The 18956-nt window shown below is 41.4% G+C and overlaps 1 long non-coding RNA gene across 4 annotated transcripts in view; it reads left to right on the top strand.

Annotated features, from left to right (window-relative positions):
* Nucleotides 1-18956, top strand: part of LOC122459355 — a 58774-nt gene that overhangs the window by 4811 nt on the left and 35007 nt on the right. Inside the window, exon 3 of one of the 4 annotated variants that reach the window (XR_006279977.1) lies at nt 433-438. The exons of the other annotated variants lie outside the window; for them this stretch is intronic. This is a non-coding gene — a long non-coding RNA (uncharacterized LOC122459355). The remainder of the gene's footprint in view (nt 1-432; nt 439-18956) is intronic. 4 annotated transcript variants of the gene reach the window in all.

Below are 18956 nucleotides of genomic sequence, written 5' to 3'. Positions count from 1 at the left end.
TTTCTGAAAGAATGAAAAGGTCCGTCTCCCAAACGGATGAGCTTCCCCTTGTTGTAGAAAGTACCATTGTGCCTGAGCAACAGAGTTGTCAACAAAGGTCTTCGTTCTGGAGCTTAGGGAATCTTTTGGATATCCTGGGCCCAGGCCACTGATCACCTTGAAGATAAGTACTGAGACCCTGAACTGGATTAATTCTGTGGTAAGACAGTGTCAAGTATTCATGGTAGCCTGTATTGCTGAGGAAATGTGTGGCAGCGTTCTGTACTAGTTGGAATTTCCTGAATGCTGAAGGCTTCATGCCCAGGTATATCACATTGCTGTAGTCCAAGCAGGAGGTGACAGAGGCGTTTATAATTGAGGCCTGGTCATTGTCCATTAGGATGGGATGGAGTTTCCTAGTCAACCAGAGATGGCAGAAAAGATTACTTACAGCTACTGGTGTGTGAGAACTTAATGTCAATGAGGAATCCAAGAGTATTGCTAAACCACAGACTTAATTAACTGTGGATGTGAATCTTCAACCAATGGAGACTATCCACTGAGGCCACACACACTAACTTTATCAAACTTGTAATGTCATCAAAGAAAAATCAGGTTTGTCTGACGAGCTATTTTCTACAAACCATATTGACTGGAATTAATTATATTCCTGTTCTTTAGCAGTTGAGTCTTGTATCAGCTTTTCCATTATTTTTCTGAAGATTGATGTCAGACTAACTGGCCTATAATTACCCAGGTCATACTGCTTGCCCTTTTTGGAATACTGACACAACATTAGTACTCTTCTAGCTTTCTAAAATTTCCCTGGTATTCCAATATTTATTTAAAAATTAACATTTGTTGGCCAAAGATCTCCTTAACTCTTTTGGGACTCTTCAGCATAAGTTACTAGAGCCTGATGATGGGTTGGAAAGTAGCTCATTAGCCTCATGAGATACAAATACTGTACATCATCCTGATTCTTTCCCAATACAGAACAAATATTTATTGAACTTTTACTGCATCATTAATTTTGCCAGCTTCATCTGATGATGTCCCATAAACCCTACTATTGTTTGGATTTTTTTTTTTTTAGTTCCTAATATTCTTGAAAAACCATTTCTTACTCTCCTTAGCCCTGCCAGCTGTAGATTCTCCTCTTCCCCCCCCTCCCCTCTCCCCCCGCATGGATATCTTTAGCTTTCCTTATACATTTTTCTATACCTCAAAACTTCTAACTTTAAATTGATTGCTAGGTCCCCTTTTTGGATATCATTTAAAAAAAAACTTATTTCAAACTGCTGCCTCCACTTTGACACTGGACCAGGATGGACTTTTAATTAAAGTTGACCACTTTCTTGATTGCATGGCTTTTTGTTAATCTAATAAGCTCTTCTTAAAGAACTCCGAATTTTCATTCTCATTTTTCTGTCTAAATTTTTTTCCCCACAGTCAATTTCACTCATAGTTTTCCTCAGCATTGAGAGATTAGCCCTCTTTGAAGCACAAAGTGTGTGTGTGTGTGTGTGTGTGTGTGTGTGTGTGTGTGTGTGTGTGTGCACATATCTATATCTATATATACACACACACTTTTTTTTTTTTTAACTGGTTGGGAATGTTCTGTTAACCTATATTGAATGTATTCAGAACATAATTATTAGTCCCCAGACAACCACCAATATCCATTCCAATGACTAATTTGTCTCGATCCCTGAATAATGAGGACCAAAATAGTTACCTCATGTCAAGTGCAGTACCTTCTGTGTTAGAAAAATCTATAAATTGTAATACCTGGAATGACTTATTACTGACTGCATGAGCATCCAGCATATTTCTCCTAAACTGAACTCCCTCCCAAAGCAACACCATTTTTGTCAATCTGCTAAGCATCTATTTGTAAGGACTAACTCATTCTGTTCTCTGAATTTGGTGGCCTGTAAGAGACACCCCCGCAACAGTAGACCCTCTTCGGCTTTATTAGCACATTGATTTATATGTATTTTGAGATCCTGTGTTTCTGAGTTATTGATAATTCTAAAACAGGTAACGGTGTCTTTTAATGTACAGTGACTCCCCTCCCTTCCTTTTACCTAATTGATCCTTCCTGAGCAGTTTATAACCAGACAACTGAATTGTTCCACCAGGTTTCTGTAATGCCCATTATATACTTCTCTCAATGAGATTTTTTTTTTTAAATTCCTTTAATCTGTTACCCAGACTCCTAGCATTGGTGTATAAACAACTGAAAACTTTTCTTTGTGTTCTTTTCCACATCAGTTCAATTTGTTCATGAGAGCTTGAGTTTGAGTTTTGTACTGCATTTGCTCCCTTATGTCCCTCCCCTTGTTTTGGTACTTTCATGCTCTCCTAGCTGTTTCAGCTAGTCTCTAACCAAGAAGTCTGCTACCTTTGCAATGGAGGCTGTCCTGTTCATGCACTACCCTCTCCCACTGGAATGTGGTCCAATGTTAAACCAAAACATTCAGCGTCTCACCAGTCATGCAGCCTATTGTGCACCTGCAATATCTTCTGCTTTATCTCGCTCATTGGGCTGATGAGATCTTTGAGAAGACCACATAGACTGTCCTTTTCCTCTACTCCCTTTCAAGTTGCCTGAAGTCTTCTGTAATCTGTGTAATTCCATGTGATGCCATGCCACCATGATACCATGGAGTTTTGCCCGACAACTTCATAATCCTGTCAAATCCTGCAGTTACATCTCTTATCTTCACTCAAAGAAGACAATTGTCCTTGTGTGTCCCTTGACAAATTGTCTGCCCTTCTTAATAGGGAGTTGCCAAGGATGCATTGCATATTGACATTCTTAGGGTGGCTGCAGAACCTCTCTTGGTTGCTTATTTCATACCAAAAGGACACCAAGTATGTCCCATGTAGTTCTCTATTCCAGTCCTCCAGAGACCAGTTCTTCTGTAGCTGACTTGTTGAGTATCTGAAATGATTTGATGATTCTAGTTGTTGAATGAGTTCTGGCTCTTACCTTCTTAGTTACTGTCTTGTCTTTTTTTCTACTCTGTCCAATTCCCCCATCACCCATCCTTCCTCTGGTGTTTGACAATGTTTCCAAATCTGGTTAACCAAGAAGTCTTTATTCTCTCAAATTCTACATGAAGTTGCAACTTATGCTTCCCGACCATGTCGTCTCCTATATGGCCACCAGACTGCATTTCATACTCCAGAAATCTATTCTGTCTTCCAGCAGAAAGAAAAACGGAGCACATCCACGGCAGGGGACAGTAGTTGTTTAGTCATCCATGCCTGCTATCTGCTGTAGATCCATAACTAAAACAGGAATCACACTTCCTTCTAAAGTCCTGTTCACCTGGCAACTGATTTATATACTAAGACTCATAGTTCTGTGTTTCAGTGAGGGCCTTGTTGCTGGGAGAGCAGAGCAAACTCACCTTTATGGTTCAGGAAACCCACAGTCCAGCCACACAACCCGCACAGAGAACAAACATAGATGGAACAAGCACAACGCTCACCAAGTCCCTGTACTTGCAAGCATAGGATCCATAGCTCCACTCTCTGAAACTTCCCTTTTTGCTGTGTCTTTTATCCTGCTAAAGTGTGTGTTACTGGCCAAAAGTTTTTGCAAGAAAATTTTGTCAGGAAGTTCCATGCTTCATCTACTTCAGAGCAGTGTAACGGTTGTGGGGATGCATCATCTGAGGTGACCCAAGACTTATTCTGTCACATACAGCCAGTCAAAACCAGCTTCTTAATTGATTAAATCAAGTAATTAGTAATGTAATCACATTAGACCAGCTGTTTAAGTCTTCATAACCATTAGAGGAATGTTTCCATTTTGGTAGTAAATCAGGATGAAGGTTCTCTTGGGGACAGGGCTAAAAGGGGTATTAAAATGAAGCTTGCTTTTCATTTGGGTTTATGAAAGGCTTAAAATGATTTTTAGGGGCTACCAAATTTCTGCTGAATAGGCTGAAGGCCCTCTGGCCTTCCATGAGCTCCCTCATTTCTGCTGAGCCCAAACGTGGAACTCTGTGAATGGTTGCCACTTCTGCTTCATCTGAAAACACACATGAGCCGCCAGTGTTAGAAGGCACTAGATATATAGAAGTCATAATTCCAGCCATAGGACAGGATTGTGACTCACCCTGATAATATCACAGTGAAGCAAGGTGCCCCCTTTCCTCCCTGTGTGGACTTACCTGCACCATGAGTAACAGTGCAGCAGAAGAGCAACCTCTGTAGGGATGCTGCTCTCTTCTCATAGGTGGGTGGGGTGGAGAATGGGTAGAGCCAAGGTTTGACCTACCATCATGCTGACCAGTGCAGAGGGGGAAGTAATCTGCTTCTGGTTTATATCAGAAGCTGACTATATCCTCCCTGAACGAAGCAGGAAGAGAATTGTGGCATGCAAAGACACAGTTCCCTCCTTGATCCATTACTGGTGCAGTGCTACTTTGATGTTGCCTCTATCTCAGAGCAGGCTGTATATGTACAATCTAGTCCATGTTTATAATCCACATAAATGTGAAGAGAGATTTGTGTAATCAGTGTTTTCCGACCAATCTTATCTGGGTTGTCAGCAGTGTGTTAGTTGTCGTCGTCAGTAGTAGTAGTAGTAGTAGTAGTAGTAGTATTTATTCTTGTCTGGGAGCTCCAATCATGGTCCAGGAACCCCATTATTCTAGGCACAAAAGAAACACACAAAAATACTAGTCCCTCCAGACAGCTATTTCAACCAGCACGAAATATCTTACTGTACTTGGATTGTAAGATTTTCTAGCTTTGTACACAACATAATTGACATTAATATTACTGCAGGCATCAAAAACATTCCAATTTTGTCAACTTGGAGCCAGAAACCAAACCTAGATGAGCTGTATAGCCTCTTATGCCTTAGCATGCTCATGCGGTTGGTTTCTTTGAAACCCTTCCAGCACTGAGATTTTTCACAATGCTGGGTCTTAGAGTCCATGTGTCTCCTCTTTAGAATATTACTGAGTTAAATAAGAACATCTCAAAACTTCTTATTACAAAATGCAACAGTTAAAGATTAGGTGCTAGAGTTTGAAACTTTTGCTGCGAATCGCACAGCTGCAGATGACAATTAGCAAATCTAGCCCAGAGTGATGCAAATAAGGACAGAGTAGCGTGGAAAAGTTTGTATTCTAGTGGTAGCCTGCTTATTAGTAGTTCCCTGTAGGCCTAAGAATCTTTCCATAGACTTCTATAAACTTCGGGTCATACCCTAGTTTTGTATAATGTACTGTTCAAAGTACATGCAGTAACTAGTATTTAATATGTGCATAGAGCATAATGTCTTGGCTTTGTTTTATCTTTCACCAATCTATGGTGAGCTGTTCAAGAAGTAGTCTTTAATTTTCTTAAAAAAAAAAACAACAACCTTATTAAAAGTTCATAAGCCTCTCACCAGCACTTTATTAAGTTGCAAGGAAAAAGTTCTGCGAGGAGATGCTAAACGCTGCATATTTTACCTATCGAAGGTCCCAGTTCAGGAAGTGTAAGTTCAGGGAGAGCACTTAAGCCTGTATATGGATGTTTTTCTGAATCAGGGCCTTGGAAATATACATTAGGAACAAACTCAGGCAGGTTTCAGAACATGGTAGTGTCAGCACTAGCTGTGCTCGCTGTCCACTGATCATGCACAGTGAAATATTGTACCGAGTCATACAGTGTTTTGAAAATTGTTCTAGTGTGTAGTTTCTTTACCTTTAGAAAGTGTTGTTCCCTTCCCTTCTTTCTAGCCACAATGATATGCAAGGCTATTATTTTACAGGTTTCAGAGTAGCATCTGTGTTAGTCTGTAACCGCAAAAAGAAAAGGAGGACTTGTGGCATCTTAGAGACTAACAAATTTATTAGAGCATAAGCTTTCGTGAGCTACAGCCCGCTTCATCGGATGGCATGCTGTGGAAAGTACAGTGGGGAGATTTTATATACACAGAGAACATGAAACAATGGGTGTTACCATACACACTGTAAGTAGAGTGATCAGGTAAGGTGAGCTATTACCAGCAGCAGAGAAAAAAAAAAATCCAAACCTTTTGTAGTGATGATCAAGGTGGGTCGTTTCCAGCAGTTCACAAGAACGTGTGAGGGGGGGGAGAAATAAACATGGGGAAATAGTTACCCAGGAATCTATCCTTGCAACAAAGCCCGTTGCCAACTGTGCCCACATATCTATTCAGGGGACACCATCAGAGAGCCTAATCACATCAGCCACACTATCAGAGGCTCGTTCACCTGCGCCACACCAGATAGTCTCTATGTAAAAGAATAAATGAATAATTAATTTATTTATGAATAAAAGAATAATAAACAAATCAGACGTCAAGAATTATAACATTCAAAAACCAGTCGGAGAACACTTCAATGTCTCTGGTCACTCGATTACAGACCCAAAAGTCGCAATGCTTCAACAAAAAAACTTTAAAAACAGAATTCAACCAGAGACTGCTGAATTGGAATTAATTTGCAAACTGGACCCCATTAAATTAGGCTTGAATAAAGACTGGGAGTGGATGTGTCATTACACAAAGTAAAACTATTTCCCCCCCTCAACTGTTCCTCACACGTTCTTGTCAACTGCTGGAAATGGCCCACCTTGATTATCACTACAAAAGGTTTGGGTTTTTTTCTCTGCTGCTGGTAATAGCTCACCTTACCTGATCACTCTCCTTACAGTGTGGTATGGTAACACCCATTGTTTCATGTTCTCTGTGGATATAAAATCTCCCCACTATACTTTCCACAGCATGCATCTGATGAAGTGAGCTGTAGCTCATGAAAGCTTATGCTCAGATAAATTTGTTAGTCTCTAAGGTGCTACAAGTCCTCCTATTATTTTACAGTAGAACTTCCTACATCATTTGCAAAGTGTATGTAAATTATACTTTTTTATGAATTCTAGCTAAAGATTTGTGGGGGGGGGGTTTTATGGTAGATAGTGGGGTGGTTGTTCCTGCACTTAGTTGCTTTGTTCAGATTTAGGGGACAACTTTAGCAGGATTTTATATATTTAAATTTTTTTCCTCTTACCAATCTGTTCCTTCCATGTGAAAGCTGGTTATTTGGGTTCTATAATGGTGGTGTGTGGAAGACCAGGGGAAATGAAATCTAGCGCACCAATCTAGCGCACCAATCTTGGATCAGGAGTCTTTCCACTCAATTACAAATACTCCACTGAAGTATTTCAAAAGCTCAGTAAGAATAAATAAGTGGGTGAGAGAGGGGAGACAAGAACAAGGTTAATTTGTCAAAGGCTCCCTGTCCTACTCAGATTTCTTAACATGCTCACTTGCTAATGTGATCTGCAGACAATCAAAATACGTATATGTCTACATGTGGGGTGATCTGGGCAGAGAAAGCAAGGACTAGTGGATTGCAGTGTGCAGCTGATTATTTCATTTAAAATGTTTTGTCTATTCCATTTTATGTCCAGTGTAATTTGTAAACAGTAGTCACAGAATTCCTAAGAAACACATCTTCATGGAAATTAGGGTCCTTACTCCTATAACACATTGGGGGGGGGGGGGGAAATACATTTAAGTCCAAATGCAAGAATTCTTCTAACCATGTGGCTCATTTGTGACTGACAAATGTGGCTAAAATGATGAAGATGGACCTTGCCAGAAATGCATTGTTTGTTTAATGGTGAAATTCTGACATCTCTTGCTATTCCAATATAAACATGGCCATTCAAATATTGTGCCTTCTTCTGAGTTCATTTTCTGGCTAGCTGTTGGATAGTTTCTTTGGCAGCCAGCAATTCCATGAAATAGCAGAAAATTATGGCCCCTGCTTTCAGCACCATGTCTTCCAAGGTTCCATCTATAAAACAGGATCAAACTAGAAATCTTCCCCCATATAACTTGACTCAGCAAAAGCACATACACATGTTTAAATAAAGCACATAAGTAGTCAGTAGGATGCTTTACACATGAACCTACATGCTATACTAGATTGGAGCTATATTCGCTCATTGGCAGCACATTACTGATGCATGTATTATAACTATGGGCTAAAGCTTGTGATTGAATCAGTGTCCCAACTTGGGCTGCATGTGCAGTGGAGAGAAGGGTTTAGGGTCTGATTCTCTTGTTCTCCCCTTGGAACAAAAATGACTTCTCACAGCTATAACTAGGAAAGGAGGCAGTACGCTTACATGAAAGCTGCACTTAACAGGAAATGTTTATGCCTTGTTCCTGAAATTATTCTGGCCACATTAATAGTGTAGGACAGAGTTCAGTTTGTACAATGTGAAGAGAGTTGTGGGGGATGAAGACGTTGGGGTCAGGGCAGAGTATCGTCCCTGGGAATTTTTTAAAAATACTTGCTATTTGTTATGATCTGGTCTAGCCCAAGGGAAATAACATGCTCTTCACAAGTAACTTTATGAGCACCAGGGGTAAGTCCCCTTGCTGCAGGGATGATCTAGGAGAGATGTTGTAGTACTATCCAGCAAGCGCACACAGAGAGGGAAATCATCCGAAATTCCCATTCAACTTCGTAGGAGGGTTTGTTTGTTTTTTGTTTTTTTTTAAACTAAGGGATTCCTCTGAGCCCCCAAGAACTTCCTTAGCTCCTAATTCAGTAGAGCTCCTTGAAAACAAGTTTCTTGCTAATCATATGTCTGAGCTACTTAAAATGAGCCAGATCCTCAACTGGTCAATGAGGATCAGATTTCTCAATGGTATTTCAATGCTTAATGATGCAGATAAACTCCTAATGAAATTTTTCAAAAGTGCCTGAACGTTTCAGATAGTCACAATGGTACCTTCTGGCTTTGGAATTTCCAGATAACTCCCATTGGTTTCAATAGTTAAGCTTGCTTAGGTAGGGGCTTTTGAAAATCCCACTAGGCACCTAATTTCATCTTTAGGAACTTAAAAACCTTTGAATATCTGATCCTCAGTCAAGAGAAAAGGAGTACTTGTGGCACCTTAGAGACTAACAAATTTATTAGAGCATAAGCTTTCGTGAGCTACAGCTCACTTCATCGGATGCATTTGGTGGAAAAAACAGAGGAGAGATTTATATACACACACACACAGAGAACATGAAACAATGGGTTTATCATACACACTGTAAGGAGAGTGATCACTTAAGATAAGCCACCACCAACAGCAGGGGGGGGAAGGAGGAAAACCTTTCATGGTGACAAGCAGGTAGGCTAATTCCAGCAGTTAACAAGAATATCAGAGGAACAGTGGGGGGTGGGGTGGGAGGGAGAAATACCATGGGGAAATAGTTTTACTTTGTGTAATGACTCATCCATTCCCAGTCTCTATTCAAGCCTAAGTTAATTGTATCCAGTTTGCAAATTAATTCCAATTCAGCAGTCTCTCGTTGGAGTCTGTTTTTGAAGCTTTTTTGTTGAAGTATAGCCACTCTTAGGTCTGTGATCGAGTGACCAGACAGATTGAAGTGTTCTCCAACTGGTTTTTGAATGTTATAATTCTTGACGTCTGATTTGTGTCCATTCATTCTTTTACGTAGAGACTGTCCAGTTTGGCCAATGTACATGGCAGAGGGGCATTGCTGGCACATGATGGCATATATCACATTGGTAGATGCGCAGGTGAACGAGCCTCTGATAGTGTGGCTGATGTGATTAGGCCCTATGATGGTATCCCCTGAATAGATATGTGGACAGAGTTGGCAACGGGCTTTGTTGCAAGGATAGGTTCCTGGGTTAGTGGTTCTGTTGTGTGGTGTGTGGTTGCTGGTGAGTATTTGCTTCAGATTGGGGGGCTGTCTGTAAGCAAGGACTGGTCTGTCTCCCAAGATCTGAGAGAGCGATGGCTCGTCCTTCAGGATAGGTTGTAGATCCTTGATGATGCGTTGGAGGGGTTTTAGTTGGGGGCTGAAGGTGATGGCTAGTGGCGTTCTGTTGTTTTCTTTGTTGGGCCTGTCCTGTAGTAGGTGACTTCTGGGTACTCTTCTGGCTCTGTCAATCTGTTTCTTCACTTCAGCAGGTGGGTACTGTAGTTGTAGGAATGCATGATAGAGATCTTGTAGGTGTTTGTCTCTGTCTGAGGGGTTGGAGCAAATGCGGTTATATCGTAGCACTTGGCTGTAGACAATGGATCGAGTGGTATGATCTGGATGAAAGCTAGAGGCATGTAGGTAGGAATAGCGGTCAGTAGGTTTCCGATATAGGGTGGTGTTTATGTGACCATCGCTTATTAGCACCGTAGTGTCCAGGAAGTGGATCTCTTGTGTGGACTGGTCCAGGCTGAGGTTGATGGTGGGATGGAAATTGTTGAAATCATGGTGGAATTCCTCAAGAGCTTCTTTTCCATGGGTCCAGATGATGAAGATGTCATCAATGTAGCGCAAGTAGAGTAGGGGCATTAGGGGACGAGAGCTGAGGAAGCGTTGTTCTAAGTCAGCCATAAAAATGTTGGCATACTGTGGGGCCATGCGGGTACCCATCGCAGTACCGCTGATTTGAAGGTATACATTGTCACCAAATGTGAAATAGTTATGGGTCAGGACAAAGTCACAAAGTTCTGCCACCAGGTTAGCCGTGACAGTATCGGGGATACTGTTCCTGACGGCTTGTAGTCCATCTTTGTGTGGAATGTTGGTGTAGAGGGCTTCTACATCCATAGTGGCTAGGATGGTGTTTTTAGGAAGATCACCAATGGACTGTAGTTTCCTCAGGAAATCGGTGGTGTCTCGAAGATAGCTGGGAGTGCTGGTAACGAAGGGCCTGAGGAGGGAGTCTACATAGCCAGACAATCCTGCTGTCAGGGTGCCAATGCCTGAGATGATGGGGCGTCCAGGATTTCCAGGTTTATGGATCTTGGGTAGCAGATACAATATCCCAGGTCCTGGCTCCAGGGGTGTGTCTGTGCGGATTTGTTCTTGTGCTTTTTCAGGGAGTTTCTTGAGCAAATGCTGTAGTTTCTTTTGGTAACTCTCAGTGGGATCAGAGGGTAATGGCTTGTAGAAAGTGGTGTTGGAGAGCTGCCTAGTAGCCTCTTGATCCCACTGAGAGTTACCAAAAGAAACTACAGCATTTGCTCAAGAAACTCCCTGAAAAAGCACAAGAACAAATCCGCACAGACACACCCCTGGAGCCAGGACCTGGGGTATTCTATCTGCTACCCAAGATCCATAAACCTGGAAATCCTGGACGCCCCATCATCTCAGGCATTGGCACCCTGACAGCAGGATTGTCTGGCTATGTAGACTCCCTCCTCAGGCCCTTCGTTACCAGCACTCCCAGCTATCTTCGAGACACCACCGATTTCCTGAGGAAACTACAGTCCATTGGTGATCTTCCTAAAAACACCATCCTAGCCACTATGGATGTAGAAGCCCTCTACACCAACATTCCACACAAAGATGGACTACAAGCCGTCAGGAACAGTATCCCCGATACTGTCACGGCTAACCTGGTGGCAGAACTTTGTGACTTTGTCCTCACCCATAACTATTTCACATTTGGTGACAATGTATACCTTCAAATCAGCGGCACTGCGATGGGTACCCGCATGGCCCCACAGTATGCCAACATTTTTATGGCTGACTTAGAACAACGCTTCCTCAGCTCTCGTTCCCTAATGCCCCTACTCTACTTGCGCTACATTGATGACATCTTCATCATCTGGACCCATGGAAAAGAAGCTCTTGAGGAATTCCACCATGATTTCAACAATTTCCATCCCACCATCAACCTCAGCCTGGACCAGTCCACACAAGAGATCCACTTCCTGGACACTACGGTGCTAATAAGCGATGGTCACATAAACACCACCCTATATCGGAAACCTACTGACCGCTATTCCTACCTACATGCCTCTAGCTTTCATCCAGATCATACCACTCGATCCATTGTCTACAGCCAAGCGCTACGATATAACCGCATTTGCTCCAACCCCTCAGACAGAGACAAACACCTACAAGATCTCTATCATGCATTCCTACAACTACAGTACCCACCTGCTGAAGTGAAGAAACAGATTGACAGAGCCAGAAGAGTACCCAGAAGTCACCTACTACAGGACAGGCCCAACAAAGAAAACAACAGAACGCCACTAGCCATCACCTTCAGCCCCCAACTAAAACCCCTCCAACGCATCATCAAGGATCTACAACCTATCCTGAAGGACGAGCCATCGCTCTCTCAGATCTTGGGAGACAGACCAGTCCTTGCTTACAGACAGCCCCCCAATCTGAAGCAAATACTCACCAGCAACCACACACCACACAACAGAACCACTAACCCAGGAACCTATCCTTGCAACAAAGCCCGTTGCCAACTCTGTCCACATATCTATTCAGGGGATACCATCATAGGGCCTAATCACATCAGCCACACTATCAGAGGCTCGTTCACCTGCGCATCTACCAATGTGATATATGCCATCATGTGCCAGCAATGCCCCTCTGCCATGTACATTGGCCAAACTGGACAGTCTCTACGTAAAAGAATGAATGGACACAAATCAGACGTCAAGAATTATAACATTCAAAAACCAGTTGGAGAACACTTCAATCTGTCTGGTCACTCGATCACAGACCTAAGAGTGGCTATACTTCAACAAAAAAGCTTCAAAAACAGACTCCAACGAGAGACTGCTGAATTGGAATTAATTTGCAAACTGGATACAATTAACTTAGGCTTGAATAGAGACTGGGAATGGATGAGTCATTACACAAAGTAAAACTATTTCCCCATGGTATTTCTCCCTCCCACCCCACCCCCCACTGTTCCTCTGATATTCTTGTTAACTGCTGGAATTAGCCTACCTGCTTGTCACCATGAAAGGTTTTCCTCCTTCCCCCCCCTGCTGTTGGTGGTGGCTTATCTTAAGTGATCACTCTCCTTACAGTGTGTATGATAAACCCATTGTTTCATGTTCTCTGTGTGTGTGTGTATATAAATCTCTCCTCTGTTTTTTCCACCAAATGCATCCGATGAAGTGAGCTGTAGCTCACGAAAGCTTATGCTCAAATAAATTTGTTAGTCTCTAAGGTGCCACAAGTACTCCTTTTCTTTTTGCGAATACAGACTAACACGGCTGCTACTCTGAAATCAGTCAAGAGAGCTATGTTGATTTGAGGATCTGGCCCACTGAATTTGAGAAAATGCCTTTAGGCCCAATGAAAACTAAAATGACTGCATTAAAAAAAATTGTTTCCATTCAGTGTGGTGGTCAGAATGGAAAGGTTTACAGACCTTAAAATGAAATGATGCCGCCAGATGCTGCTGTAAGTGGGGAGGCGGGGGGAGAAATCAGCAGCTGCAAATCCTCATACAACATCTCACTTAAAATGTCATGTGTGCTACTTGGTTTAAATTGTCACCCCTCCAGCAACCACAAACAATGCAGAAACAGCAGATGTGTTTTCTATTTAGAATTAAACAGTTTATCTCAACCACTGTCATTGTTACAGAGGGAAAATAAATAAATATCCATGTTAATGTAAACTTCAAAAGGTACTTTCTGGCAAGAATGGCTATTTCTGAATCCAGAGTCCACTGAGAACTAAGATTTGACCAGATTTTTTTCCAATAGGGATGCTGGCAGCTCAGAGCGTAGTAAAACTCAGACTGGTCAAAAAGATTTTTTGGCCAGATATTGCATCCAATAACTCATGTCATTTATACTTAATGGTCCAGAAAATTTAAGTAAACATCATAAATGTCTTTTGTTATTAAATGTTCCATTAAAACATTTTGTTTAACTCTTACTTTACTGTTCAATATTTGCCTACATGATAATCTGAGTCACCTCCTGGAGAGTTAAAGATTTGACCTAATTTCACCCTAGCCCAGAACTGCACAAGAAAAACAAAACTGAAATGTCTTGCTGTGAGTATTTTATCTTGAAGTTAAGTTACTTCTAAACTTGCCCTTCAGTCAGCACAGCCAATTTCCTATCCTACTCATATGTTTTAGAAGACTATAGCTTTGCTCTTCCTATGGCCAGGCAGTAACTGCTATATGAATATTAGAGGATCGCTTTTTAAAAGGAGAAATACTACTTCTAAAGGGTATCCTTCTGAGAAACAATTGAGTCATATCTTAGAAAAGTATAGTTACTTTCTGCAGAAAATAAAGGTAGAGATTCACTTAGCTATTTATATCCTGTGATTATATTTAAAAACCAAAGTGGAACATAGTCTAGGTGCCAAGGTATTTTGACTAAATCATACTTAATTCTTTCCCCAATCTAAAGAAGGTTTAATAGCTGAAACATTACCACTCTTTCCTGTCTGACACAGACTTCAGCAAATACCTTTCTAGGGTTTGATTCTCAGCCAGTATGTTAATATACCACCATTCAGCATATTTCCAGATTTTATATTTTTACAATGAGATTTTTGTCCTCATTCAAGTGAACACACCAGTCCTTCTGGCACCTTTCCTGTTTAGAAATGGGCAGAGAAAGGGTATGTATAAGCAGCCAATGAAGAGCTGTGTTAAGCCATTACTGCTGCTGCTAATTACACAGTGGACTTGGGACAAATTCAGGTACCTATGCAGTAATTTTTATTTATTGCATTGCATTATGGTCCCAATCTTGCAAACCTTCCACGTGCTGAAGTCTGTAAACAGAACTTGCAAGATTGGTCCTTAACGTTGTTCAATCTTTAGTGCATTTATAACATGTGATTGGAATATTTAGAATTTGAATTTAGAAGTATTAGATTCGAATTTAGAAGTAATAACCAAATGAGTCAATTCATTTAAAAAAAAAAAAGTTTCTGTACTACTTAAAATTGATTTCTAGTACCCTAAAACTTTCACAGCTGAACTTCAAACAGGCTTAGTTTTCTCCTGACTGGACACATTTTCAGTCAGCCTTATTCAAAACAGCTCTGGTGCATCATTCTTCAGGAATATTGAGATAATTTTAAAACTGCTTCCAAGGCAATGGGGAATTGTACTAAAATAATGCTGTCCGATACCTAAAGCGTCATGTGAACTACATGTCAAAGAAGAATAAGGACACATTCTTACAGCATTGTTTGGGGAAAATGGTCATGATCCTTTGCCACTGAAGTCAATGGGAGTTTTGCTCTTTATTTTAATGGCAGCAGAATCAGGTCTTAAAAGCACATTTTGTTTATAAAATAAAAAACCTGGATTGTATATAACTTATAAAACTGAGAGCACGAGCGGAATTTGTGAGTTACTGAGGGGGAAAAATTATTTTCCCAAGTTTGTTACACAAAATTATTTGACACATCATGAACAATCTACAGATCAAGAATAATTCCTCTAAATGAACAGGGGTGGGTTTTTTGTGCAAGTATTCAATTTGAGCTGTGTGGGTCAACATAGGCCAATGTGATAGTGTTGCTCTGCCCTGATTGGGTGGATATACTTCTTAGAATTCACTTTTGAGTATTAATGGACTGACTTTTGACTACTGTCTAACATTACATTGTGCTGTACTAGTCACTTTAATTCACTGTCTCCCCAAACATTCAGGCTAACAAACTTGTTTACTAGAATAATTGTGAAAATCTTAAAAAAAAAAAAAAAAAAAAAAGGGGGGGGGGGCAAACACAGCTGAAGTGAATTTGGTTTTATTTGAGTGATAACTCAAGGAAAATATTTTGAAGTATTTGGTTAATTCTTGAGAGCACTGTGTATATTTGGGCTTTGTGCAAATTTCCGCAGGCAGCTCTACCAATGCACCTCACTTCTGATATGAATGGCTGCTTTGGTCCCTTTTTAAATAGGACAACTGTCAGTTTTGCTGAAATTATTCCTGGTAGACGAGGAGATTTGTGAGATAAACATAGAGGCAGCATTAAATCTTTCTTGTGATTTTAAGATGGGTAGGAAATAGACAGACCTCATAATATATTCTGTTTCTCTCATCCATGCAGCATGCAAACCTCTTCTTTCTGTTGAGGAAATTTAGCCAAAGTGCAGGAATTTGCACAATGATAATAAAAGTTATTTCTCACTGACTCCAGTAGGAAAATCCAAGTTCATCTACTGCTTTTTGATCTCCACCTGCGATATGTCTACAACGAATTTGGCTGCCTCAGCTTCTTACTTCCTTCCCATTTGGTAGCCTAGCTCCTCTTACATTCTTCCCCCCCAACTTTCAGCTCACAGCTGCTCTTTCCTGACCAATGCTAAATGCCCCTCCCGGGGATGCATTAATCCCAGATATTTATGCTTCTATGGGCACACCAGTTGGTGGCTACCTCCAAAACCCTTCCTCAGGAGGGGCAATTCCTCCTAATTTAAAATGGCCACCCAACAGTCTCCTCATAGATGGACCCCACGCATCAAAGAGCACCCAGAGAGGAGTCAAGTGAAAGCATGTGTTGGAAAGCAGAAGTCCCCACTTCGGAGCATGCCTGGTATCCACTCCCTTGGCCCATAGGGGCAGACAGGATAATTTAGCCTTAATTTCTCTTTTCTGTTTTAAGAGCTCCACTCACTGTCCCTCTCAGCTACAGCAGCATTGCTGGTGGGAAACAAGTAGCACACCCCACTACCCCTGTCTCCTCTCCTCAGTAGGATTATTCAATTATTCTGAATAGGAAGAAAATGCTTTTATGAGGCAAGAAGGGAGAAAAGAGAAGGAAGGCAAAATATAGAGAAAAGGAGCCTTTAAAATATAATTTACTGTGGGAGGTAAGAAGCATGAACAGGAGAAGGAAAGGCACATTCCACTTGTAATGACTTGAGTATATTTCCGGCTTGATGGGTGATGTAAAATTACTTGTGCAACTTGATTTTAAGCTCCAGTCTTACCTAGGGTTGGAGTCACCTAAGATTGTCCTTGGTGGCTTGAATATCTCTGCCCATGATAACTCTTGTGAGTTTACTAAAAATCTCAGGGCACCAATGGGACTTTCCCAGGAAGATTCTGGTCTGAGACACACCAATGAGCAAACTCTAGATCTTCTATTTTGGAGGTGGATTGGGAATGATCACCATGGTTAGACCATCTCCTCCTAGGCCTCACTCATGTTTCTCTCAGAACATGAAGAGAAGAAAGGATGATCCAGTAGTTAGGGAATTGGGATGCATAACACCTAAAATATGGGTTGCAGGTGGTGGTCAAAAGTTATTTTACTGCATGGTGGCTGTTTCTGGTTAATCTGGATTGCCTGTGTGATGTAATTGCTGATAGTTTGATATGACCTTTGGTATACATGTATCTATCTATCTATTTAAAGTTGTAAAGGCACCCAAAGGCTTGTGTGCTGGACACACATTTTATAAATGTGGATGTAAATGAATAATGACAGGAATTTATACTTTGTTTTACTCCATATACTATATGCAGTGAAACTCCCTGTTACAGGACCTGACTCTCTGATTGCGTCTCTCCCTCCCCCCCCCCACCTCAGTAAGTAGCACATTTTTAGGGACTACCAGAAAGAAGAAATAATGATTATTAACAGGAGTTGGAGGAGGTTTGGAATGGTGGTGTGACCTGTACTCAGGGCCATCTTTAGGCATAAGTGGCTGCATAGGGCACCTGAAAATTTGGGGCACCCTTGGGTCTTAGTGTCTGCCCGCCTCTTCCTATCCCTGTTCTGACCCTTCCTGTAGGCTCCCACAGCTGACTGCTGCAGCCTGGTGACTCTTACTCCAGAAGAGATCTAGTAACTTAAAAGTGAAAAAGCCTGCCAGACCTATTAGCACAACATTGAAACTGTTAAAGAGCCATTCAAGTGATAATGAAGCTATTTAACAGGTATTTGTCAACCCCCAGGCATATACTGTCAGTTTCTGAATTTACTGACAAAAACAGGTTTCAGAGTAGCAGCCCTGTTAGTCTGTATTCGCAAAAAGAAAAGGAGTACTTGTGGCACCTTAGAGACTAACAAATTTATTAGAGCATAAGCTTTCGTGAGCTACAGCTCACATGCATCCGATGAAGTGAGCTGTAGCTCACGAAAGCTTATGCTCTAATAAATTTGTTAGTCTCTAAGGTGCCACAAGTACTCCTTTTCTTTTGACAAAAACAGTTGTGCATTACTGTAATATTTACTCAGAACATGTTAGTCATCAGGACCTTAGTTTAAAATTTGCTTTAAAAATATTTCATTAGTATGTTGCTGAAGATGCATTATGCCTGTATCTGTAATTTTCACTCCATGCATCTGAAGAAGTGGGTTTTTTACCCAAAAAAGCTTATGCCCAACAAATCTGTTAGTCTTTAAGGTGCCACCGGACTCCTTGTTTTTTTGTGGCGACAGACTAACACAACTGCCCCTGATATATTAAAAACAGCATGCTATTTATGAATACGAAGCACACGTCCTTTCCATCTGGTAAAGCAGCCAATAAATCTGCTATATACAGCTTCCTACGTCAGCTAGGGAACAAAGAAGAGGTCGGAGGAAGAAAGAATAGAGAAAGAAGTCTGCTTTTGTTACTATTGCTCAATCACACAGGCAGCAGTCATCTCCCAGGAAGTGACTCCACTCTGTGCTTTTCCAATCATAGGGTTGGAAGAGACCTCAGGAGGTCATCTAGTCCTATCCCCTGCTCAAAGCAGGAACAATCCCCAACTAAATCATCCCACCCAGGGCTTTGTCAGGCCTGACCTTAAAAACCTCTAAGGAAGGAGATTCCACCACCTCCCTAGGTAACTCATTCCAGTGCTTCACCACCCTCCTAGTGAAATTTTTTTTTTCCTAATATCCAACCTAAACCTCCCCCACTGCAACTTGAGACCACTGCTTCTTGTTCTGTCATCTGCCACCACTGAGAACAGTCTAGATCCATACTCTTTGGAACCCCCTTTCAGGTAGTTGAAAGCAGCTATCAAATCCCCCCTCATTCTTCTCTTCCGCAGACTAAACAATCCCAGTTCCCTCAGCCTCTCCTCATAAGTCATGTGCTCCAGCCCCCTAATCATTTTTGTTTCCCTCCGCAATGTAGAGTTCCCTTCCCCTCACTCTTACAATATTGCAAGAGTTGTCATACAGGAATCTAAAGACATAATATGCAACTCAGCAGTGCAT

The sequence above is a fragment of the Dermochelys coriacea genome, chromosome 3, assembly GCF_009764565.3.
Source record: "Dermochelys coriacea isolate rDerCor1 chromosome 3, rDerCor1.pri.v4, whole genome shotgun sequence".
NCBI classification, from domain to species: domain Eukaryota; kingdom Metazoa; phylum Chordata; order Testudines; family Dermochelyidae; genus Dermochelys; species Dermochelys coriacea.
Note: the sequence above shows the minus strand (reverse complement) of the source record. Positions and strands in the feature narration are given on the sequence as shown.